Here is a 26,818-nt window from a genome sequence, read left to right on the forward strand (position 1 = left end):
CAGGTCATTTGAAGGAACGCCTAATACCATATGTACCTACCTGGACCCTGAGATCATCCTTGGGGTCCTTCTCCAAGAGCCCCCTGCAAAGGAAGTGAGGTGGGTGGCTACCAAGAGGAGAGCCTTTTTGGTTGTTGCACCCCAGCTGGGAAACAAGCTCCCTAAAATGGTATGTCTGCCACTTACTTTGCATTCTTTTGGTACCAGGTGAAAGCCTTCTTATTTTCCAGTATTCTAACAGTTTAACTTTCAAATTTTTCTTTTCATATTGCATTTTATTCTGTACTGCTCACACTTCTATGTTTCTGTGCTGATTTAGCTGTGGTTTTGCAGGGGTTAATTTTTGTCATTTGTATGCTTTTACCTTAGTTAAGTCCCCGGAGAGCATTGACTATTGGGCTGTATATAAACAAACAAACAAACAAACAAACAAACAGGCAGATATGGCCAGAGCCCTTCATTATGGTAAACCCCCATCCTGGTGGGCAGCAGCCCCCCTTTCATTAATTCTCAAACCTCTCCATAATGACCTTCAATCATTATGGGATTTTGAATGTTTATGTCCTTGCATTGGATATTCTCAGAAGAACTCTTTGTAGAAGAGCAAAGTTAAGTATGTTGTGACTTACTGGGGAGGAAAGATGGCTATCTGTTCATTATTGTTCTTCTGTGCATGCAATCCATTCTTCTCAGCATAGTTTTATTAGTAGAAGCAGATGGTAGTTTAAAAAAACAAGGCCTCATTACTATTTTTGTCTTATTTAAAGGAATAAAAATAGTTTGAATTTACCGTGTTCTGCAAAAATACAAAGTCAGCACATTTCTTTCTTGAGCTGAAAACAAATCTCTCAGCAATTTCTTTACATTATAAAAGGAATACATGTGCTTTCTTTCTTTAGATTCTTCCTTTAAATAAAGTGCCTTTGTAATGAAGCACATTTCAAGAGTTAAGTGTCAACAAATTGCCATCTGTCTTGCAAGGCCCCTCTGTTATCTTGATGAGGTCAGCACTCTGCCTTGAGGAGCTGAAATATAAATTAGAGTTCAAAGTCTGAATGGCCTACAACCAACATTCTGACGTGGGATGCAACTGATTTTTTAGGCTCTTGCATGAAGCCATGCAAACTGAATGTACTGTGGTCACACAAAGAGCCTGTGCATTCAGATTTGGTGAAAGTCTTTGTTTACTCTAATTTAGCAGATTATCTTTTAGATTGCCTTTCATCAGCAACCTAGTACCCTACAGATTCTTTGAGTTACAGGTCCCATCAGCACCAGCCAGGATGCAAGCTCACTTCATAGACTTTATTGGAGGTGAAGAGAAATCGTCTTGCCAAAACAACAGGTTGGTGATGCCCGCTTCTTGGGGCAACAAGGTGGGTAGGCTTCCTCCCCTTCATCATTCTTTTGGCCAGGGCACCACTTCCTCCGCCTCTTTTAAAGTATGGCGTGAGATCTTATGCTACTAACTTTAGCAGAAGTGGGAAAAGGGTGCAGATTGAGAAACAGTTTGCAGTGGTGGATGAGGGGAATTAAAATGGAAATCTAGAAAGGCGAATGCATGAACAGAGGAAATCAAGAAAGGGATGGCAAGAAAAATGGTAATTGAGAAAGGGACTGACAAAATGGTGGTGTAACGTGGTGTCCTGCAACAGCAGGGGGTTGGACGTGATGGCCTTCGTGGCCCCTTCCAACTCTTCTGTTCTATGATTCTATGAGAACGTGAGAAAATGCAGAAAGAGGGTGACCAAAAAGTGGAAATCTCAAAAAGGGGGTGATAATAGTGGAAATTCAGAAATGGGGAGACCCCCAACATTTTCCCTTCCTCTAATGACTTCCCATGTACCTTCTGACCCCCAAAAAGCTTTCCTCCCCTTGGTTTCATGCTACGAAGAGCAAGGGGGAGGTTAAGTTACTGATTCCATCTGAATCTTCAACTGATTCTAAATCAATATAGGAAAAGGGTGGGCAACCAAGAACCATCCTCTGAGATGCAGACCCATGTGAAAGACATGAATAGAAATTCATAAACTCCAAGAACTCCAGAATGGACTATAAGACTTAGATGGCGATAACTGTTTCAATAGTTTGTTTCAAGTTCCAAATACCCTATTTTAGGCAGTAGTCCTTATCCCTCTGGGTTTGAACATTCTAACATGCAATCATATTTTTTTTTCAGATGGGAAAGTCAAAGACTTTATGCAAACCAAAGATGTTGTAATAATTTGATTGGTTCGGTTTGGGTATTCATAGAATCCACACTGTTCTCTATTGTGTGTTTGACGGTAACAACATTTAAAAGTTCCCATCAAAATAACAGGGAAACATGACTTCTGCAGCCAAAGGGCCTTGCGCTGAATGCACATCTGCAGCCATTCAGTGAGCACTCAGATGAGACTGGAGACTTCTCCCGTAAATGGCAGTTCAGATGCTTGAAACATCTGCCTTTCGTGTCCTAGGACATCTGCATTGGTGCCTTGCACTCATTAATACTGTCTGTTTAATGAGTATGTCGTCTATTGCATCTACACAATGCTCAGCCTGGAATTGATGCGCCACTCATTTATCAAATTGAGAATTAGAAGAGTCAAAAATTTCATTGCTATCATTAAGAATGCTGTAAGATATGTAGAGTGGGGGGTGGGGGAGAGAGAGAGAGAGAGAGAGATCTATTTTAATGCCAGGCATTCAGCAATCTTGACTCTTAAACTGAGTCAGTCCAAGCCTCATGACTTCCCTTTGCTGTTCACAGAACAGAGCCTTTTTTGGTGCAGGACTTTTTATAATGAAAATACAGAGGGTTGTGTTATAGTTGGGCTTGAACCAAGGTGCCTAATCATGCTGGCTGCTTGAAATCCTTGCATTCTAGAGGAGCAAATAAATAGTAAAATACTCAGCATCTCTCAGAGAATTAGATGTCTAAACAGCCAGCAGTTGGCTTTATGAGTTATTTATATTGATGCATTGCTTAAACTGAAACAGGCCCGGTGCAGATGGTAGAATTGCTGTCTTACTAATGGTACTTCTTTGCTACGATTAAATTAAAGAAACAAAACCCTGAAAGAAATGTGCTCTGTGCTAGTGTCTTGCTGTCTTGCAGGTTTATTTCACCCTTTATTGATGTCCATCATGGGGAACAAAGACCCACGAGCCATGCATAAAGACAGGTGAAACGAAATGGCAACTTTGCTAAATAAAGTGGGTGCAAAAAGGGGGAGGCAGAGACCCAAGCACTGTAGCACCCAGGCCATTGGCTATATTGACCTCAGCCATGTGCAGAATCACAGGATCAACCACATTGTCCTGCATGAAGTGCTATGCTGTGACCGAAGGCCTGCATGGGGGCTTTTATGACAGGGCCCAGTGGCAAGCCCTTGCAAGAAGCCGGCCTCCTCCCCACTCTCCCTCAGGCATGTCCTACATAGCAGCCACGCACACGGCTCTATAGCGATGGATCATACCCGATGTGGAGAAGAATGCTGCATTTCTCTGCTTTTTCTCAGCATGTTTTGGCACGCTCACGCAGCATTCTCTGACCCCAAGATTGCAGTCTCATAATTCTTAGTGCATTATGAAAACGACCAGGCACATCACATTGCATAACCTAGTTGTGTTGCAAAACCATTCCCTTACCAAGATAGTTTGCATTATTTCATAATGAGGAAAGGTGCTATTGCAAAACACACTTGCCCTGAAAGCAACATGTTTTTATGAAGAGCACTCATACAAAGTGCTAAAGACACCAGTTTCTAAGAACCAGGCAAGGTTATGATGACCCTCTACAAGCTTCCCATTTTTTTTTCTTTTCCAAATATAGTGGCAAGTAAGATCTATGAATGGATCCTTTGGATCTACTCAGTAAGTACCCTGGTCAGCAATACTATGGCAAAAGTTTGTGAAAGCAGCTGTATAATATATAGCTACATTGTAAATAGATAGATTGGGATAGTATAGGCAGGACATGCAATGGATAATATAAGAAGCCAGTTTAGATGCAACTGGGCCACTGTTTATCTTGTTTCCTGTTTATATTCTCTGGATGGTACTGGCTCTCCCAGATATATTTTGATGGATTTGGTTTGATTCCTACCTTTCCACCACAAATCAGGTAAGAAACATGGTAAGCAAACACGGGAACTAAAGCATTTAAAATTAAAACATATTATAAATAAATAAAACAATAAAATAAATACATTCAAAACACAGTTTTAAAAGTCCAACAATTACAGAACAAAATAGTAGCTAACACAGCAGTCGTGCTTACGTATCGAAGAGGTTTGCCTGTTGATGTCAGGGCAGCAGAAGGGGAGCCAAAGGAGCCTCCCTTGGCAGGGTGTTCCATGCTGAGAAGGGCCTCTTTCATGTCAGCCTCTGACATGCCGCTGAAGGCAGAAAGGGGTCCCATAAAGTTCTGTAGACCTGGGCAGGCCTGTATGGGAGAAGGCAGCCTGTCTCGGGCAGGAGTCTTTCCCAGTGTTGAGAGCGCCATTCCCTTGGCTAGAGATGCCAGGGAGGCTTAGGCATGCAAAATAAACACTCCATCACGGAACTGTGGCCCTTCCCTAGAGAAAACACCCAAGGCACAAGCTCCTAGCCCATCAGACAGTGGTTGCAGGCGGCCTCCAATTGGTAACCGCAGGGATACTCGCATTAGGCTGCTTCGAAGATGCCACCAAGCAAAAGTAAGACATTTGATTAGCAACAAGCATTCTGAAAACAAAGGTCAATCTAATTCTGTTTATGTTGCTGATAGAGAGCCAGGCTTGGGACTTGCAATCTATAACTTCTGTCTTGTGGCTTGTAAATCAGCATTTCTATTTCAATAAGAAAATGTTGATTTACCACAAAGAAGTGAACACTCCTTCCCTAAAAATATCCTTTATGGATTGTGGCTTGTGGCCTGCATGTCTAGGCTTTTATTCAGTCTAAATATACTTTATATGGTTTTCTCCTTGTGGTTGTCAATTGAATAAATAACAGGCAAGAAGGCACAGGATCAGGATTTATGCCTATGAATTATAGAGAGCAATGCTGCCATCCTCTGAATTACAGGAGAAGGAGACTACAGAAGAGTTTTTCTGGTGTAAAACAAAACAAGAGAGTGAGCTTTACACATTGCATGCAGAGATTAAAAATGCAGTGCAATTGGAGCTGCTGGTTTGCTGTGTATTTTCTTTGTTTGCTTATTTGTTTTCTATGCATCTGCTGGTATTCTGATAAGCAAATGCCCCATGATTGCACATTGACACCGCAATCCAAAACTTACTGTGCTGAGATCCAGAATGACTACAGTTTGCCCACATTGTCTTCTATGGGAAGAGGCATCTGTGAATGGATGGGCACCTCCTCACTGAATATCCAGTATTCCAACCCCAAAGGGGTGAATGGAAAGCTTAGCTTACTGTTCTCTTGTGCAAGTAAGCTCCATTCTAATATATTATTTTATATGGAGACCCCTGCTTAACCATATAAACTAACAAAAGTAACCTAGAATACTTGTGACAATTAGGAGTCATCTGCTGACTGATGAATGCTGGAAAGTCAATCAAGAACATCTACAGGCTCCCTGTTCAGGTGTCCTCCCATTGAGCACAGGGAGAGAAAGAGAGGCCACACATGCTCGTCCTCTCCCAGTGGCCCAGTGTATCTTCACCAACTCTTTTTTCGTGGAATGAGAAGCCCTGCCTGGGCATCAGGATGGCTTCCTTATGGCTGGGGGCTGAGGGCACTCAGGAACACCCTTCTGCCTTTTTTGCTCAAAAGAAAGCTTGATGTTGAGCTGGAAGAGAGGGGGAGGCATTAAAGACAGGGACCACGGGCATGGCCTCACTCCTGCTCCATGGATCTCATGCAAGGGTGCTAGAATAGGTCTGATGTTGTTCTTAGAGCTATAACCTTGCTGAAGAAAAATGCTTGGGTCTTTTTGTGACTGAGAAGCACAGCTCAAAAACACGTGGACATGGCTTGGTGCTTTCTCGAGCTTGCTCTAGCCAGACTCTAGAAGCACTGAGCAGGTTCAGGGGATCTATTATCACATGCCCTGACTATAAGAGTGGCTCCATTCACACCAATGGAGGAGACAGAGCCACACACCTTTCTCCTTCTAAATGGTGAGCTGCTGCCATTTTCAGCAGCAGGGCTGACCCTGCTAGACCAGGGCCGTCTTAACGCATGGGCCTGATGGGCACTTGCCTGTGGGCCCCATACTAATCTGTGTATGTTAACCCTTGGAAAATTGGAAAACTTCCAAAATTAACAGTAGTTGTAGTTGTCGTAGGGGCCCCAGTACACTGCTTTGCCTGGGGCCCATAATGCTGTTAAGACGGCCCTGTGCTAGACTGGGTGAAGCAGCGACTTTAAGCAGCAGATGCTGAGGGCCAGAGAATAGCACCAAGTGTTGGATGCCAGACTCATATGTCCAGCTGGCCTGGCCTGAATCCTTAAGATAGCTGAACCTGAACCTTAGATCAGGGTTCAGTCCCATTTGCTTCCCTGCATGGAACGCTATCCTGGTCCTCCAGGAGCAGAATGTCTTTTCCTGGCACGATTCAGCAGGTACAAATGCTCTCATCCCAATTACAACAGTATCATTGCCATTCAGCCACCTTCACTTGAATTGATGAGTTTAGAAACCACTTAACATGTTTTAAAGTTTGTTGTTAAGAAAGGAAGCTCCAATGATTATGTTCCCACTCCCCACAAGAAGGAAGAGCTGCAAAGCAACTGCATAAATGACTTGACTTCCACAGTTTGCATAATGGGGGCAGTCTGGAAAACGACTGTGCAGATGCAGAAATAGATCAGAGCGGAGGGACAATTTTCTTGAGAGAACTTCCTTGTGGAGAAACTGTTGGAGTACATTCTTGTACTTCCAGAGTATATGACAAGTACAGCAGCAAGGCAGAGAATAAACCCTTGAGAAATACTGAATGCTGGTTGACTTTATCGATGTGAACATGACTATTGTTCTTTAGCAGACAGAATGCCCTTCAAAGCAGAGGCTGTCCCTTTCAGAAGCCATTCTGAGCAGGTTTGTAGGCTGCCTCTGCACCACAATTACAGGGTAGGGAAGTCCTACTTTCTAGATCGACCAAAAAGATGAGGTAAGGATGGGCAGATCAAGACATCAATAGAAGGGGATGACTTCTGCTGCCTTGCGTTAATGTTCTACAAACACAAAGAGCAAGTTCTGGTACTCAGCTGTCATAAAGTAGGTTACTGTCACTTATGTGAAGTAGGCCATGCAGGCTGGTAAGTGCTGCAGTTTCAGAAATCACATTAATCATAAGCACCGCAGCTTAATTGCTGTCTCTCAAACTTTTAGGCAACTTGGTGCAAAGCCCTAACATTTACTGGGCTTTGTTTCATTAACTAGGACAGGCGGGTACTTTCATAATGTACATAAAAGGCATGTGGTTAATTACAACAATAATCATGCACCAAAGCACTTCAGTGTTATTATATAAACTACATTACATCAGCTTGTTGATAGCTTGGTTTAGATGGGATTTTACGGGGTGAATAGAAACAATGATCAGAAGTGGTCTCATTACCGTATGCCACAAATATAAAAATAGCAAGAGCTGACCAAGTCATTAACGTACAATAGAAATGTTATCGCTCTGTAAAATCCCAATCCACAGCCCATTTGCATTGGAATACCTGGAAAAGAGCCAACCCCATCTGATTGACTTCAAAAAGACTCCAATTCAACTTGGCTTCCATTCAAGCACTTTTGCTTAGCTGGTTGGTGGATCAAGTTTGCTTTGTTCGCAAACCTGAATTCTAGCCACGCACAGGATGGCTATCTTAAAAAAAACCAAACCAAATCAAATCCCACATTTACTGTGCTAGTCCTGCTTTCCCCAACTTGGTGTCCTTTATATGCTCAAGACTGCAAGTCACATCATTCCCAGTCAGTAGGATTTTGATCCCATCATTCCCAGGAATTAGAATCCACAGATCAGGAGGACACATGTGGGAAAAGGTTGTGCTAGATCTTTGACTAAAGTTGTCAAAAGCCACAATATATCTGCTGAGTATTCTCTGAGATTCTATTTTCAGGATGGTTGGTAAATACTTTGTCAGATGTGGGTGTGGCGAACTTTCAGAGAAGCCGTGAGAGTTCTGCTTTTATTAAAGAGCGATTGCTTTCATAACACAGAAACTTCAACTTACTTTTATGGGTTGTTGTTTTGTTTTATTTTATTTTGCTTTTGTAATCACTGGGAAGATTATGCAACTCAGTCTGCAAAGGAAGGCAGTGAATCATTATTATCATCTCATTGCTGTTCTTTCACTTACATAACTCTTCTCCAATTGAAATCAGAATTCAGAAGAATGTTAACATTTTCAGCGTTTAGGGAAAAGAATTGGAAATGATACTAGCTGTATTTAGTATGTTCCTAAGCTCGCTCGCTCACGCTCTCGCTCTCGCTCTCGCTCTCTCTCTCTCTCTCTCTCTCTCTCTCTCACACACACACACACACACACACACAACCCTTAAATGTAGAAGAGATGCATTGTGAATTTCTATGTTTTTTTCTTGGTGAAGCTGCATTTTGCTGACTCATTCTAGCTTAAAGTTGTGAGGGCCCTCATACAGGCAAGTGTGTTATAGTTAGGCAGAAGGATCAGTAGCTCTTTCTCTTATTTTATAATTTTATTTTTTCTATACCTCCTAGTACCTAAGGCTCTCTGGGTGGTTCATAACAATTCATAAAATTACAAACCACAAGTACAGATCAGAAAATACCACATAACATTTCAATATACAAAATGGTCAACAGTGGTAGATTTGATCCCTCATGTACGTACGTTGCAGCAGTTACACCCATAGGCAGCGACAGAAATAATGGCTTTCCTGCCCTGGCATTGCTTCATTTGCCATCTTAGGGTCATTTGCATTATTACTACCTTGAAGTACTTGCATAAACTAGAGTACAACTTCTCCTTGAAATTAACAAGAAAGGGAGATGCTGTGCCATCAGGATTATTTTCAGTACCCTGACCAAAATAGCTCTATGGCCATACATGTTCATTTTCAAGGCTCAGGGTAGGTGAGAATATCTTTACATTTATTTTATCTTATTTCCTTTTATTTTTGGTATCAGCCCCATTAGATGTGTTCCCTTATATAGGTAAACAGGGTGTAAGTATTTTGTTTAATGAAATAAAAAGATTGGGAAGGATTCAGACTTAGTCATAGAATAGACTCATTGAAAACAATGGGACTTAAGTTGGTGTTAATGAACTTAAGTCCAACTGATTTCAGTGCCTCCGCTCTAAGGATGGCTAATTCAGGATCCAACCCTTTATGTCTGCAACGTATCTTGTGTCTGTCCAGGCAATTTTCCTTTTCAGAGTTCCCAGTCCCTTTCTGGTTTCTGCTCTGAGTGCCCACCTCCTCCTTCATATGGCTATTTTTCAAGAAACCTGTTCCCTTAATAGTGGTGGATGCTGTCAAGTTAGGCAGTCCAATAGAGGACAGGCACCCACACCAAATAAACCCAGCCAGCACCATAAGTCACTGTGACCACTTTCCCTGGACCTTGTGTGGAATTATTCACAGCATGTTGCCATCATCATAGACTCCTGATGGCCCCTGAACCTGTGACTCAGGCCTGCCAGTTTCTTATCTGGCCTGCAGTATATGCAAAATGATTTGGACAATCACAGAGGCAGTTGGCGAACAAGAGGTCAACCCTGCTTGCAACATCTCTCAGAATCCTGCCTAGTTTGGTACAGGGTGTAGTATAGTCAGATGAAGAGAGATAAACTCTAGCTGAAAAGCAGTTTCTAGGTTTTACTTCTTAGGTATTACATAAGTATAATGGAACTGTGTGTGGAGCAACCACACCTTTTCCTGGGCACGTAGGCAGAGACATTCCTGGCCTCTCCACAAGTAACTGTCTTGAACGTGAATGTAAGGTGACCTAGGGCCTCACTTCTAGAAAAGGGTTAGCTCAGAATTTGCATGGAATACTCAGATGAGGTCAATTCTTCCTTGTCCACAGCCATGTACAAAGTCTTGAGGAAACTTTGTTCTGCTTTCCTGAATTCTTATAACAATATGAAGCTGTCGTAAAGCAAGTCCGGGTCAACTTAGTGCACACCAGTGGTGCTGAATCACTGGCTGAGTGCTCACATAGGGTCCTCACCTCGCCTAGGTAGGTATGCCCCATCCTCTTCCTGATGACCACTGTCTCTCTGGTGCTTTCTGGCTTTTGCACACTTTCCCCCATTCAAAATGGTTGAAATGCCTCTCTCAAACCGTCATTAGTGGCACTGAGAAATCTAAGCTGCAACATGCTGACATTTCTGGCTCCATCCCTTTGCCTTCTCTCGGCATTTTGCTATAATACTAAAACTACGAATACCAGTTAAAATAGTGCCAATAGTATAAAACAAATAAACGTGCCAACACAGCATAAAATACAATACTACATTGCAGGACTAGAATAAAATACAAGAACATTGCAAGACTATAAATAACTCTGGAATAAAATACAAAGATGCAAAAGCATTTAATCTTAAAAGACTTTTGATTTTTAAAAATCCCTGGAGAACAGCAAAGTCTTAGCCTGGAGCTGGAATGATAGCTGGGAGAGCACTTTACCAAAAAGGCCTTCTCTTTTGTCAGCCTCCAAACCTCAGAAAGTTCTGTGGATCACTTTGAAGGATGGGCATAGGTCATCACCTTGCCGACAAAAGTTTGTATAGTCAAAGCAATGGTTTTCCCAGTTGTAATGTATGGCTGTGAGAGTTGAACCATAAGGAAGGGAAGGCTGTGTGCCAGAGAACTGACACTTCTGAATTTGAATTGTGGTGCTGGAGAAGACTCCTGGGAGTCCCTTGGACTGCAAAGAGATCAGATCAGTCAATCCTAAAGGAAATCAACCCTGATTGTTCTTTAGAAGGACAGATACTGAAGCTGAAGTTCAAATACTTTGGCCACCTAATGAGAAGGAAAGACTCATTGGAGAAGACTCTGGTGATGGGAACGGCTGAAGGCAAAAGGAGAAGGAGATGGCAGAGGTTGAGGTGGCTGGATGGGGTCACTGGGGAGGTGGGTGTGAGATTGGGTGGACTCCAGGTGATGGGGGAGGACAGGAGAGACTGGAGGAATGTTGTCCATGGAATTGCAAGGAGCTGAGCATGATTTTGTGACTGAACAAGAACAATATTGCTATGAGCTACCCACTTCTTTTTTCTGGTGAGAAATTCCAATGGCAAAAGTACCTGAGATTCACTTGCTCTGGAGGAGAGAGCATTGGAGACTTATGGCATTCTTATAATATCTTTCCAAGTGCACCAGTAGATCCTAAATAGAGGCAAGCAGCATTTGTACTCCACAAGACAGCAGATACACTATGTGGGGATGAATGAATCTCAGTTTCAGTTTTTCTTGGTTTCCTTTTTTCCCAAGCTTACATTCATTCCATTCCATTTCCTCATCAGGGTGTGAACATTTTTTTTGCAAGTTCTCGTTTTCATGCACATTTCTTCTAATATATACATTATATATGCACTTTTGTTTAACATTTTTGCAAGCAAATTCTATGCATTTTCCCTCTAGAGCATACATCCCCCTAACATATAAATTTTTGTATGCATTCTTTGATCTGAGATCTGCATCAAAATTCAGAGAAGTGTGATCTCAGAAGGATAACTGCATTTCAGTTTGCATGTTGGTTCAGGAAATGTGAATTAAGGTGGTTCCTATTCAAGCACCAATCTAACAAATTTACATCCCGTCACTACTACTACCCTACATCAGGTCTTCAAAAAGAGGTCTAACTCTACCCTTGGTGAATGGGTTCACCATCTCAAAACTCTGACAGCCAGCACTCAGGCTCTAGCACGAGGTATCTCTTAACTATTAACTCATTGATAAAGCGTCAGCCAGCCACCCTGGGATATTTAGGGCAATTAATGTATCCCAAAGTGATTACAACAACAGCCATGTGGATGGAAAGGTATTCTGGTCAACATATCCAAAGTCTACTAAAATCAAAGTGGGGAAAAGCCACCAGGTTGGGTTTCCAGTTTAGGAGTGACACAAACATAGACATGTGCACGTAATTCTGATGTTACTGGTCTGATGCAAACTTAACCAAACAAAAGATGACCAAATGTTTAATAATAATATGTGTGCATGACATGCTACTTTGAAGGGTTTACTCTAGAACAGGGGTGGGCAACTCATGGCCTCCAGATGTTTTGGCCTGCACCTCCCATGCTCCCTCCCCACTGGCTAATTCAGCCTTGCCCAACGTTGTGCCTTCCAGACACATTTGGACTGCAAAGCCCACAATTCTTAGTCAATGACCTTGCTGGATGGGAATTCTGGGAGTTGCACTCCAAATGCCACCAGGTTGAGAAAGGCTGGACTCATGACTGATAAGGCGACATTGCAGCAGCTGCAGAAGAACAGAGGAACAGCCATGCTGGATCAGACCAAGGGTCCACCTAACCCAGCATTCTGCTTACTCACTGGCCAGCCAGCTGCCCATGGGGAACTCTCAAGCAGGATGCAAGTGCAGCGAAAGTCTCCTGCACATCTTCCTGCAGAACAGGGGTAGACAGGCATAGTGCTTGAGGACAGGAGGTACAGGAGATAGCATATAACTTTCAGGACAAATAGCCATGGGTAGCCGTATCCTCTATGAATCGGTCCATTCCTCATTTAACGCCATACAAATCTGTGGTCCTTAGTTCATCTCATGGAAGCGAATTCCATAGTTTAACTTGGTACTGTGTGAAGAAGGACTTCTTTTTGTCTGTCCTGATCAACCATTCAGCCTCATGGGATGATTGCACAGAGTTCCTCTACAGAGAACAGGCATCAGTCCCCAGCTTTGTATCTCATCTTTATCAATGCAGCTTGCTTTTGACTCAGGTAACTTGGGTTTTTACTTTGCCTTTTACCTGTTTTTAACCATTTGTATTTTCCTGACTTTGGGGATTTTTAAAAACCGCTTATCTTTGGTAAGGGTCATTGCCTACAATCAGTCAACCCAAATCTAGGATCTAATCCATCACTGATTTTCATTTAGTTATTCATCCTGTAACAGAGAGGCACATATGTTACGAATGAGTCAATGATAATGTTAAAGCCAGTCAAAAGCTCAGATATGATACTTACGTTTTTCAGTCTTGCTATTTGGTAGCTGCACTGCCTTCTGATCTCCTTAATCAGTCTAGTGGCTAACAGTGCAAGCTATGCTTCTACTGCAAAGCTCTCCTCCCCTAAAAAGTCCCCGTATACAAACCCCTTTCCACTGCCACCTGTAATTGGGATTCCTACAGTTCAGGAAAATGCTTCCTGGTGTGTTTCTGTTCATTTAACAGTAGCTTGATCTGCAGAAAGCCACAAGTGACAGCGTTCATGGCACAGCAGTAACAGTTCTGGACCCAGCTGCTGGTAACAGCTCAGGAGCTGAAATGGGTAAGTTGCCAGTACCAAGTCACATCCCTACCTGCAATATGACCATCGATGCTGAAAAAGGTGATGGTGGCCTCCATGCGTTCTCCATCACAGCTGCTCTCCTGCCATGGATTCGCTGTAAGGAAGCAGCCACTGCCACTTTCTTCCTTCACAGCCCAGATAATTCCACCGGATGTTTTGCAGGCCCCCACACAGAAGTCCTCCTGATCTTGGCCAAATTGCATAAGATTCCAGCTGAAAATGAGGTCTTGTGAGATCTCAGCTGAAAACGTGATCTTGCAAGGCTTTGGGCAAGCTTGCCAATGCAGTGGGCAGGGTGGGAGAGAGAAGGCCGCATGGAGATTCAGGGCACGGCTGTAGCAGCTTTCCCCCTCGCACTGCCCCTGCCTCCCGTCATGTGCTGAGCACCGTGCAAGGTCTGCCTGGAGGGTCATGGGGCTGGCCTGAAAGAGAGGGCTGGGACACAGCAGTTGCTGCAGTGGGGAGTGGCTGGTGGGGCCCTTCGAGCACTCTTAGAGCACGCACATTGGCAGAAGCTCTCGGGGGGGGGGGGGCTTGCAAAGGCCACGGCAGGACAGTGGCTGGCATGGCTCTCCAGAGGACCCTCTTTGGTTACCTGCTTCACCCACACTGCCACCTGAGGTTGAGGATTCAGCCTACCTCAGGTGAGAGCCAGCCCTCCGGACGCCTGATTGAGTGCACATGCTCAGGACTGCCCTGTTAGGCGCTAAACCCACAAATGCAGCATGTTCTGTTGCTAACTCTGTCCCAGCATAGCCACAATCATATAGTAAAAGCTGCTTGGCTTTTTAATTGTATTAAGAAGTGAATGTTCATCCTTGCATAACATTTTCTATTTATGGTTTCAATTCCTACGAACTGAGAAGGAAGAAGAAAAACCATTTTAAACCCTCTTGAGAATGTCACTAACAAGGAAATACTTTCATATGAAATGTTTGAAACAGTTTTCTTTAAAAGCCAGACATGGTTGTAATTAAGCAAAGATAATGAAAGGAACAGTGCTAATTTTTGTGGAAATTAACACTGCTTTTTCTCTAGGCAGTCAATCATTTAACATAATTGTCTCTCTATATTATGCAAATTTGATACATGTTAGTCTAACATGAGTGGCTCATGACTCAAAGAGACATATAATGAAGAGTTTGTGTTGCTCTAAACTCAAATTCAACCTACAAAGGTGGTGCTGGAATAGAAGGCGGCAGTGGGAGTCTCATTGCCCTCCAGGGTTATCTTTGCTAACTGGCCATTTAGTGGATGCCCACTGGTTTTGGTCAGCCTAATTGCAGAGCTAATAGCTTTGGTGGAGCCAAGCAGAAATCTTCAGAAGTTGACTCATTTTCTCATGTTCTTGCATATACGGGGATCATACCTGTGATTTCATGCATTTGTGGCACAGGAATTCATGGTGCTATCACAACCATTGCTGCCATGTGTAGTTCGCATAAATTTGAAAAACAACATTTACTCCACACATCTGATGACGTGAGCTGTAGTCCTTGAAATAACTTATGAAAGAATCAGGGTCTAATCCTATGCATGTTTAGACAAGAAAAATCCTACAACTTCCACCAATGCTTGGAGTTGTGAAACTTTTTTCTACCTAAACATGCATGGGATTGTACTGTTGGTTGTGCAGCCAGGCCTGGGCCTTGGAGCTGAGTTTATTAATTTATTTTATTTATTATGGTCATAGACCAGTGGAGCTGAGTTTGCACACCTAGCCAAGGGCCCCAAGTTACCATTCAGAGAGTGGGAGGTAACCAGGACAGTAGACACAAGCTCCGTTTTATGCCTGTAGTCACGATGTTGTTATGATTCAAGGGAGTTTAAAATGCAACACTGCACAGGTGGGCAAACAGTTTTGATGTTACTGTTCTAACACACCAAGAACATAAAATGACTTGCAAGGTGTGCAATGGTGACTTATTTATTTCAGTATCTCCCGTCTCCTCCTCCCCATGTTATCCCCACAAAAACCCCGCAAGGTGGCTTAGGCTGCAAGTCAATGATTGGCCCCAAAGGTCACCCCAGCAGGAGAGTGGGCATGAGAGCCCAAGTCTTCCTGGGCTGGTCACTAGCATATTCTTCAGCCCCCCACTCTAATTCCTACATCAACTAGCTTGCAATAGGTGGGGGAATTTTATTTGCGTGCCTCACAACTGAAGAAATATGGTAATCTCAAGGAAGTTTCTATAAGGCCATTATATACAGGATCCAAAATTACCTTGCTGCACCACTGGGCAGATAAATTGGTTCGTCTTTAAGGTTTCACAAGACTCTTCGTTGTTTTGGCTGAAATAGATGAACATTGCCACCCTCTGGAGGTATTGAAGTTACTCTCACTTTCTCTCCATTGATATATGGAGGATTTAATTTTCCAGGACATGCCAGCTGGTATCTTTCCCTGCCACTTAAATCAATTGCATTCTAAGTCGTTAAAGCTCCACAAATGAGGTGAAAAAGTCTTGCTTTACCTTCCCCATTCAGCACTGATCTGTCAATCCCCAGCTCAAGTTAATCAACTCACCTGCTTTCTCCTCATGCCCACCCTTTTGCTTTCCCTCCCAGAAAGGGCATAAAGGCCTGCCTTCAGTCTCATTCAGCTTGGCACCTGTTTCATTCTAAAAGACACTCCTATAAATAGAAGGGAGAATGCAACTCTCCGTGGAGTTGCACTGTATTCTAGAAAATGTAGCTTACAACCCTGTGGGGGTGGGTAAGGGCGGGGGAAGAGGAGAAGGATGAGAAAGAGACACTATCTTGCTTAAAAACCTGGCAGCTCTCTTCTTATTTAAACTCTCATTTCTTATTCTATTTTCAGATTCTCTATGGGATTTTAGGAATGTTGAGACGTGCTAGTTAAAAAGCCCTAAGTACAAGATGGTCACGGCTGGCTGGAACAAGGCATGTTCTAATGGAAACAAATCACTTGTCAGAAAGCAGCCTTCAAACTTTGAACGCAAGCTCAAAAGACTTGGGGGAAAAAGACATGCTTGTTGGCTTAGGATGACTGAATGCAAAGTTCACCATTCCAAGAAGGTAACCGAATTATTGAATGCCAAATAAAGGCAAGAGTATAATTTGGAAGAGGTGACATTCTAAACTGTTAAGAGAGTCTGTTCAAGAACATTGGTATCCTGCCTTTCTCCCAGCGTGGATTCAATGCGGCAGGTATCGGGTTTCTAGGCAATCTCCTGTCCAGACACTGACCTCACTCAGACCTGATTAGCAAAGAAAGCTGATTGTATGGTATACCTTCAGGCTATATCTGTGAAACTGTTCCAACTGAACCCCTTTCATCGGTTCAAAACAGAACTGCTCCATTCAAAACAGAGATGGACTGTACCTTCCACCTTCCTTCACAATTGGGTTTGTCAAATGGGAGTGATGGAGGTTGCAGTCCTGCAGCATCTGGAGGGCAACATGCCTCCACCACTGCATTAAAGACACTTTCAACTGAAATTGGAGGCTGTCATTGAGTACAAAGACCTCTGTGGCAGAACTGGGATTAGATCTTGCTTTCCTAGTGTTCAACTGGGATTAATTGATTCTTGTTTTCCGGAGTAAAGCAAAATCTGATAAGGAATAATAAAAAGGAGTGCTAACAGTGCTGAGCACCTTTCTTTTACCACTACTGGGCTTACAGAGAAGGTCACCTTGGCTGCTTCCAGATGCAGCTACAGTATTTTGTCTTTTCTTCCCCAATTGATTTTCTGTGGTAAGAAAAAAGATGGAAGAAGTGATGAGAAAGCACAGAAGGGCTACAAATGGAAAACAATGACATGTGAGCCCCTAGAAAATTTCAGGAATGAGACAGGGTGATTGCACACTTAAAAAAAAAAAAACTCATCTGGAAACACCCTTGGCTGGACAGTGTGCTGTCCAGACTGATCTGAGCCACAGAAACCTACATTTCATTTCTTTCTCTAAAGAGATGCATATGTTTCATTGTAGCTTAGTTGTTTAACTTCAAATGAATGTTCTTCTCTATCATCTTAACTGGAGTAAATGCATACTATTTATTTATGTATTTATTTATGTATGTATTTATTTATTTATTACATTTGTAAACCATTAGATAGCCCAAAGGCCTTCCTAAGAAAGACAAGGGTGGAATCTGCATGAATGGACATGGGAAGATGGCAGTGAAGCCCAAGCACCACTTAAGCTGCTCCCGGTCCCCTTAAAACAGGGTGTTCCACCACCACACCAGAACAAGCAGTGACCGCAAGAGGCACAGTTCCCACTATGCACATTGAGATCAGTGGAATCACCTTAACGTGGTCAAATTAAATCTTCAAATTAAACAGTGTTTGCATTCAACAATTGTCCATTTGATCATTGAAAAAAGTTCAATGTTGCACCAGAGGATTTAGTAACATGTGAGACTAATCTTCACAGTTATATTTTCCATACCATCCATATTTCTCTCAGCTTTACTAATATATGTTTGCTTTCACTCAGTTATTCTCCCTGTTGTTGTTGTTGTTGTTGTTGTTGTTGTTGTTGTTGTTTAATAGGCAATTTCTGGAGTAAAATGTGTGTGCAGCAGTTCCAGAATTAGTTATGGGTGAGAATCAGGCTAAACTCTGGAAGTGAGGGCTGGGTAGCCCAGGATCAGGACCCTACCTGGACATTAAGCAAGTTGGTAATTTGCCTTGGGCAAGTCAGTCCCTTCTCTCTTCTGCTAACCAAAGCCATGGGCCTTTGTATGAGATTAAAATCACTCTGCACACTCATAAGGAAGGGTACAGAAAATGGCTGGATTTGCATGCCTACTGGAATAGAGAGACTTCTCTTGTTTCCTACATGTGCCAAGGAATTGTCTAATTACCCTGACAGTACATCTACTTTCTATGCTTGCAAGAGACTTTGCAGGACTGAAACACCTGGAAATAAACTGGCAGCCAGTGAAGCACTTTCAATACTGGTGTGATGCTTTTTTGAGGGTCAGTCTCAGTTAATTATCTGGCTTCTGCATTGAGTACTAGTTGTGGTTTCCCAAATTCTCTTCAAGGGTAGCTCCACATGTAATGCACAAGCGTAATCTAGTCTGGATCTTACTAGGCTGGAGCATGGACAACTGTGACTCAGTCATCTCTGTCTAGCAATATAGGGAGATCCAGCAGCTAAAATTGGTAAAAGGCATTGTGAGCAGCTGATGTCAGGTAAGCGTACAGCAATTCTGTCCCTCCTTGTGGTTTTTAGTCTCAGTTTGCTGAACAAATATTCCAAAGTATTCATCAAAATAGATTGAATCATTTATTAGGAATTCAGAACCGGTTATGTTTTTTGGATTTGAAAATGCTGAGTCTGTTTAACCTCAGCTGCAGTATGATCCTTCCATGCAAAGCGCATGTTCAAGGACCTACCCAGGTTAAACCACAATCCGGATCAAAAGAACATACTTTCTCTCTGTATTATACAAACACCTGCTTTTGCTCTCCATCTTCTCGTTTGGCAAATGGTCTGTTATGTCGGACGTGACCACTGTGTACGTGTGGGATCTGGGTGGGCTGGGAGAAGCCTCCTTAGAAAATATTGTGGACTCTTTAAATCTGACTTGGTAAACCCAGTAGTTATGAAACAGCTTTTCAAAAATAATTTGGAACCCTGCCTCTATTTCTGTTTATTTTAAGGCTTATTTGCAAGGGATAATGTGTGTTTGTCCTCAGGGCTCCTCTGAATGAACTCGTTGAACCTAGCAAATTAATACTTACCATCAAGATCATTCCTGAACGTCAACAACATCCACAACCTTTGCTGGCATTTTCATCATCCTAATAAATTTACCCTCCCTTTCAGAAGGTGAGATCAGGACGTTCTGTGCAGAAGGGGACAGAGGGCAGCGCAGGGTTCAATCTGTTCATGGAGTTGAACCACGAGGAGTCCCTGGGCAGATCTCCAGCACTAAGACTGCAGTTCTCAAATGTCAGCTGAGCCTGCCTCTGGAAACTTCTTAGCTCTCCAGAGAAGACCTTACTCGTCCCCCTGTGCAAATACGTATTGCCTGCCATATTTCATGCAGTGGCTCAAGAAACACATCGTTGGTGTATGTTGGAAACTGAGGTGAAGATCATTTGCAAGAACAGGAGATGCACATGCTCTGAAGCATAAAATTGTCAACTTCAATACAGCCAGGGTGAGGTAGTGGTTAGAGGACTGGGCTGAGACTTGGGGAACCCAGACTCATCTCCCACTCGGCCATGAAGTTTCCGACACTTATGAGGGCTACTCTGAGGACGAAATGGTGAGAGGGACACTCTTGTATGCTGCTGTGGGCTCCTTTGCTTATATATAAAAACAACATATAATTAAATAAAAATATTAAGACACTTCCTTGGCAAAAGCATTGGAATAATCTTTGGAATAACACAAGCTGAGAAGCAAAGGATGTCCACTTGAATGTTACTTGTGGAACCATTAAACGCATTACCACCATATTTTAAAAGTTACTTGGAAAACTTGGTGTGTTAGAAAGAACTTCCTTGATCTTACACTTCTAGTAAAAGTAAGGCGATTGCTCAACATTGATTTAGCAACCACTGACTTCCCTCTTCCAAGGCACTGTTAGCTAATACTTGCCTTTGAGAAATAAAAAGAAATGAATGTGTTTATAGCCTGTCTCTTGAGAAACCTATATGCGGGTCAAGAAGCAACAGTGAGAACTGGACACGGAACCACAGATTGGTTCAAAATTGAGAAAGGAGTTCAGCAATGCTGTGTACTGCCACCCTGCCTATTTAACTTACATGCAGAGCACATCATGAGAAAGGCAGGGCTAGATGAATCACCAGTTGGAATTAAGATTGCTGGGAGAAATATCAACAACCTCAGATATGCAGATGATACCACTCTCATGGCAGAAAGTGAAGAGGAACTAAAGAGCCTCTTGATGTGGGTGAAGGAGGAGAGCGCAAAAGTTGGCTTGAAACTCAACATTAAGAAAACTAAGATCATGGCATCCGGTCCTCTCACTTCCTGGCAAATAGATGGGGAAGAAATGGAGGTAGTGACAGATTTTATTTTCCTGGGCTCCAAGATCACCGCAGACGGGGACTGCAGCCAAGAAATTAAAAGATGCTTGCTCCTGGGGAGGAAAGCTATGGCAAATCTAGACAGCACAGTAAAAAGCAGAGACATCACCCTGCCAACAAAAGTGCGTATAGTCAAGGCTATGGTTTTCCCAGTTGCAATGTATGGCTGTGAAAGCTGGACCATAAGGAAGGCTGAGTGCCGAAGAATTGAGGCCTTTGAATTGTGGTGCTGGAGGAGACTCCTGTGAGTCCCTTGGACCGCAAGGTGGTCAAACCGGTCAGTCCTAGAGGAGATCAAGCCTGACTGCTCTTTAGAAGGCCAGATCCTGAAGATGAAACTCAGATACTTTGGCCACCTAATGGGAAGGAAGGAATTCCTGGAAAAGAGCCTAATGTTGGGAACAATAGATGGCAAAAGAAGAAGGGGACGGCAGAGACTGAGGTGGCTAGATGGAGTCACTGAAGCAGTTGGTGTGAGCTTGAGTGGACTTCGGGATGATGGAGGACAGGAAGGCCTGGAGGAATGTTGCCCATGGGGTCGCGATGGGTCGGACATGACTTCACAACTAACAACAACAACAAATAGTTAAACTTCTACACTTATCCTAGAGATGGACATAAAATAAGTACTTGTACATTTTTCCCCAGATCCCTTAGCTATAGAAAGTCATAAGGAAAGTAATGTAGCATTACTCTGTGCTGCAGACACATGGTGTATTATGGGTTATTTCGGGCCAAAAAGGCTGTCAAAAGATTATTTGTTACTGTTTGCTATCTTTAGAGACCACAGAAGAATGCTCAATTGGACATTCCTTCTTCAGTGAAGCAACATCATTGTGCAAACTTATGCTGCACATTTTATAAAGCAACAGCAGGAGAGAAATGGAAATGTGAACCAGGTTACTAAGGTTAAGTGATGTTTGGTAATCAGGCTTGTGCACCAAATCTGACCTGCCTGGAGTTGCAACATGGACTTCCAGGATTCCCAAATAGCCAAACTTTAAAAACCACCCTTTACATGCATTTGCTTTTGTATTTTCCAGTTCTTGGCAATAATAATGTTTGCTGCCGTTAGCAAATTAGAGATCATTGGCTGGTGGAGTTTGGGATCACAAAAAGGGCTCTAATAGCATTTAGGGCTAAAGACAAGTTAGCCATCTATCTATAACTTGAATTTTTGGACATATCCAGCATATAGGCATATAATCAGATGATTGCATCCCACATTTCCAACTTACACAATTATATTTTCTATATTTTACTGAATCTAAGAGGTATTGGATAACAGCAATAAATCAACTTTAACAATTCTCATTTAAATGACACAAGCTGAATTGGTCATTCCCTTTCATCAAAACTGCTTGTGAAAAACTCTCTCCCACAGTCCACAACAGGTTACCACACCTCTGTCTGTAGGCTCTCTCTATAATTTTGCCCATCCGGCTTTATCTTTGGTTACTCCTTTCTACTCCAGGGTTGTGCCAGACCTTATTTTACCAAGTCCCTGCTTCTGCACCAGCACCTACTTTATCCCGCTAACTTTAGTCATATTGTCTCATAAGTAGTCATCTCTAGCACCTCTCTCTCTCTCTCTCTCTCTCTCTCTCTCTCTCTCTCTCTCTGTCTGTCTGTCTGTCTGTCTGTCTGTCTGTCTGTCTGTCTTTCGCTGCAAATGATTAGGTCAGCTCTCTGGCAAGCACTATCTGTTCCTTTCCCACTAGTCTGCTGCAAAAGGACAGAGACAGAGAAGGGCTGTTAGAAAGAGAAGTAGTAGCACAAAAATGAGAGGTTCAACCCACTGATGGGTTTACCTCCCAGCAGATCACCCATGATAGGAAGAGTAATATGATGACATGATATGATCTGCTACATCCTTTTAAACACTGTGAAGTTTCTCCGGAAATCTTTGAGTCAGAATCTCTTCCTCCACCTGCTCTCCTTCTCTGCCTTTTCCCCTGAAATCTCAATCTCTGCTGAAATCTTTAGGTTCCTGCTTCTCAGGCTGCTGTTTATGTAGCACTCTTTCACCAACTGCCCATATTTGGTTTCTTGGGATCTGCTCCTAGTCTTCACTCATTCACATTTTAATGCGAAACCAACTACAGTTTTTGCTCACAAAGTTGGACTGCAAATTTTATTCCCTGAACAAATGCATATTCTGAGCCGCCACACCTATTCAGTTCTGCTTACTACTAGAAATGCAAGAAAAAATGCAGTTGTTATTATTAATATTAATAATATTATGATCAGTGTTTTTGTTGTAAGAAAAAAGGTGCCGGAACTCATGAAATTATTTACCTTTTGCACGTAGTCAATCACTGTACACACACCCACACACGTCAGTTGTGTAACAAAACATAATGGTCGCCGCCTGCAGTAAGCACTTGGCACGCGACCCCACGACCAATCACAAGCCGAGCAGTGCCCTCACAACCAGCACAGACAAAGTACGCATGCATCGGACTCCACACACAAGCAGTCCGCATGCATCATTTTAATGATTTTGCCGCCGACACGTGGACCAAACATCAAATTTTCAAAAGTTACTTTTAAAACTTGGAAAATCTGTCAAAAAAGGTGCCGGAACTCCGTTCCAGTGCATACTATGACAAAAAAAGCACTGATTATGATTAATAAGAATAATATATAATAATTGTGATGAACGCAGTTTGCTTACTTAATTCCTCTTTTGTTCAATACTAAATGCCATGTGAAGCATTATATTTTCAGGACTGTGTTCACCAGTGGTGCAGAAAGTGCTGACTGAGCAAATATTCTGTCCCCGCTTCGGCCCGCAGACGTGCTGCAAAGGATTGGGAGACCCTTCATAGCAGCTCTGGGAAGCATGTACATGAATGTGGGAGCCGCTGTAGGAAGAAGAGCAAGAGGACGTCTCCAGCAAAAGTCCACTTGTGCAATGTTGGGTCGGACCGTCACTGCCAAACATTCTGACAGGTGTAAACCGGAAAAAGATGGCTATTGACACCTTAGGCTGCTATTCTATGCATATTTAACTGGGTGCACATCCCATGGAACTCAGCTGGTTTTACTTCTGGGTATACATTTATATGACTGTACTGCTAACCATGCACTGAACTTCAGCTGGATCAGTGCTGTTGGTATAATTAACAATCCATGCATATCTCTTAAAGGAAAGTTCTTCCAGGGATCTTCCTCAAACAGAACTAGAAAAGTTCTCACACACTTGATAGATCAACCTTTTATGGCACTGCACTATTAACTAGATGATAATACTAACATTAACCCAAGGCAGTGTGGTGCAGCAGACAAAGCCCTGGATTCAAATCCTGGCTCAACCATGAACATCTTGCTCAGTCACCCCCACTCAAACTAACCTATCCCACCAGATGAGTGTGCGGATAAAAATGCCATACAACATGCTCTCAACTGCTTGGAGCAAACACCAGATTAAAATGCAATCAATAAAACACAGTACATTCTGCTTATCTTCAAATCAATCTGTTGATGTATTTCTTCTCTGCATTTTTATAGCTTGCCTTTTCAACAAATATTAAAATTATACACAATGATGACAGGTATACAAACCACACAACTGAGAGTTCTCGTTGTTGTTGTTGCAGCTGTTGTTGTGTGGTTCTTTCAGCATCCATCCATACCCAGACACCGCTGCACCCACATGCAGTCCTCTGCAGTTAGACCACTCTATTGTGATATACCATAAACTCCCCTACTTTAAAGATGGCTTTTCTTGGGGTTCTGGGGAACTGTAGGGGGAGCATACTCAAAGTGCTGAAATTGCACACTTTCCTCCTGAATTCTGATGAAGCAGTAAAACGTTTTGATCCTTCAAACTGAAAGGCCCATTAAACTATCCAATGGGGCAGGAAACATGGGCCTCCTTTGGCAATGTTTGCTGATCACCTGTTCGAATCCATCTTCCCCATTCTGGTGCCTTCCAGGACGGCTGGGTAGAGAATGATGCTCTGAGTTGTCGTTTGAGGCATCTGGAGAGCACCAGCTTGGGGAAGTCTGTTCTAGTCCTTGGTACCACCAGACAAGATAGACTGGGTGTAATTTCTGCGTTGGCACAAATCTTTCCCCTGCCCCCCCCACCCCACTTTTCCATCCACATTGATTTGTGCTGGATCCAAGTCTATTACAGTACCGGCTGCCTAGAAAGTGAGCAGGAAGGCAGCCTACACATTGGCAGAACCACATGGAGCTGAATATTTGCACTGAAGAGTCTTTCATGTGTCCCACTCTTCTCCCAAGCAAGCCAGAGCCAGAAACTACCACATCAGTCGGGCTTTCTGTAATGAACTCCAGCTTCGCCTTGGCTTGAACACAGGAACTTACTCTGTACATAATCACATCACAAGAAACCACTAACCCTAAGCAGGAAACAAATGCATCTCTGTACAACATTTGTGCCTGCAGAGCGCTTCCATCGAATGACTTGGGTGCCGCAGTGGATATGCTGTTAGTAAACACCTGTTCGATACAAGGGAAAGGCAGGCTTCAGTGATTAGAAGAGATCCTTATGACAAATGCTGCACAACTGTTTGGCCACGACTATAAAGCAAATGAGCTATTTGCATCTGAAAGGGAATTTCGATACATTTGTGAGTGATGGAATAAAATCTATATGTGACGAAGGGAAAGGACATGAAATAACTTCTCTTCTTAATATCATCAGTGATGAAAATGAAAGGTATCCGTTTTCCAGAGTTGATTCATATAGAACTAATTTCTGGACTATTACAACGTGATCTAAATATCAGAACTAGACAAGATGTGTGCAAAGAGGATCATTTCAGTGATTTCTTTAGTATTCTTTGTTTGGTTGTGTGGGTTTGGTTCTGAATCAACGTAGTGAGCAGAACATTGAAATGCTTGAAATAAGGCTTGTATATACATTCTGAATGCTGTTATCAACATCAAGTATCAACCTCAGAGGCAAGAGGGGTGTATAGATTTAAGCCAGGGATCCTGCGGTGTAACTGTATTGCAGAGGCACACAAAGGTCTGACATGTACTCTGATGGAAAGATTCGTACGCCCACAGAAGCGGCAGAATAGAAGCACTGGCAAAGAAGAATAGTGCCTGCATGAAGAAGCATAGCATTTGTGTGGCTACTGCCTGTCCAATTTCCAGCGTTCTGCTTGTCTTTTCAGTGCCCTCCCCAAAACACTCATAATATAGAGGGCATGGCAGGGCTTGTTCAAAATGTTAAAGATAATTGCAAAGCTGTTTCACTCACAGAAACAATTCACTCACACTGATGTTGTATATGTGTTTGTGAGTGAGACAGAAAGAAGAACGTTTTGCAAAATTCCAGAGAAGCTATAAAGAAGCAGCAAAGATTTAGAAGCTGTCTGCAGAGTATCTTGGAAAGGGGCAAAAGGGAGAGAGGAGTCGTTGCAGATTAACACTCCAATTTGTAAGTGGGTCTAATCAGAGACCCCTGAACTCAGTGGAACATGCTCCCAAATAAATGTGCTGAAAAATCAGCAAAATGAATCAGAGAAACCAGGTTGGAGAGGAGCCATTTCACAAAGCGTTTTTTTTCCTAGAATCGCTGGGCCAGTCCCAGAAATGTTTGCTCATATGGCGGCTACTCGTCAACTCTCGCATATGCCCTGCTGCTGCTGAACCAGGCCACTGCTGTCAGGACACATGGGGGACAGTAGACTAATCTCTTTCGCCCATTTCCGCAGTGATTTTGTCTGGGGAAGAGGGGTGGAGCAGGAGGGCTCTCAGTGCCCTTTCCCCAAGTATCCCCTTTCGTCATCTGTGCCGCAGCAGAAGAAGATGATCAGGAAGCTAGCAGCGCTCGCTTAACTCTTTGCATGCTCACTCCACTTGCAGCAGAGCAGAGCATGTAGCCACAGTGGAGAGAAGCAACAGCAGAGCTGGGGCGCTTCAGAGACTGGTAGTGGACCCCTCCACTACAGAATTGGACTAGGCAGTTGCCCAGGCAGGTATCAACCCTGCAAAATGATCAAGGGTTCGGAGAAGTGGATCTATGAGGAAAGGATACAATGCTGCAGTTCTATACTTCAGAAAAATGAAAGTAAGGCAGGCCTGATAAAAGTGTATAAAATCATGTGTGGCACAGAAGTGGAGGAGGAGAAGTTGTTCTCCCATCTCATAATCCTAGAAACTGGAGTCATCCAATAAAGCTGAATGGTGACAAGATGAAAGAAACAACTTCTTCATGAGGTGCGTTGTTAAACTATGGAACTGCGTACCTTGGGGCATAGTGATGGCCATCCACCAGGGCAGTTTAAAAGGAGATTAGACACATTCATTGCGAATACTTGTTAGG

General features: G+C 43.0%; 1 long non-coding RNA gene across 1 annotated transcript; it reads left to right on the plus strand.

The window, feature by feature from the left end:
- Nucleotides 1-11,030: 11,030 nt before the first annotated feature.
- On the plus strand, nt 11,031-17,797 carry LOC123031663. The gene is made up of 3 exons (XR_006416351.1): nt 11,031-13,450; nt 16,293-16,510; nt 17,550-17,797. It is a non-coding gene; the product is annotated as an uncharacterized LOC123031663 (long non-coding RNA).
- Nucleotides 17,798-26,818: the final 9,021 nt, after the last annotated feature.

This window comes from Varanus komodoensis, unplaced genomic scaffold, assembly GCF_004798865.1.
Source record: "Varanus komodoensis strain SLA01 unplaced genomic scaffold, ASM479886v1 scaffold5, whole genome shotgun sequence".
Classification (NCBI taxonomy): domain Eukaryota; kingdom Metazoa; phylum Chordata; class Lepidosauria; order Squamata; family Varanidae; genus Varanus; species Varanus komodoensis.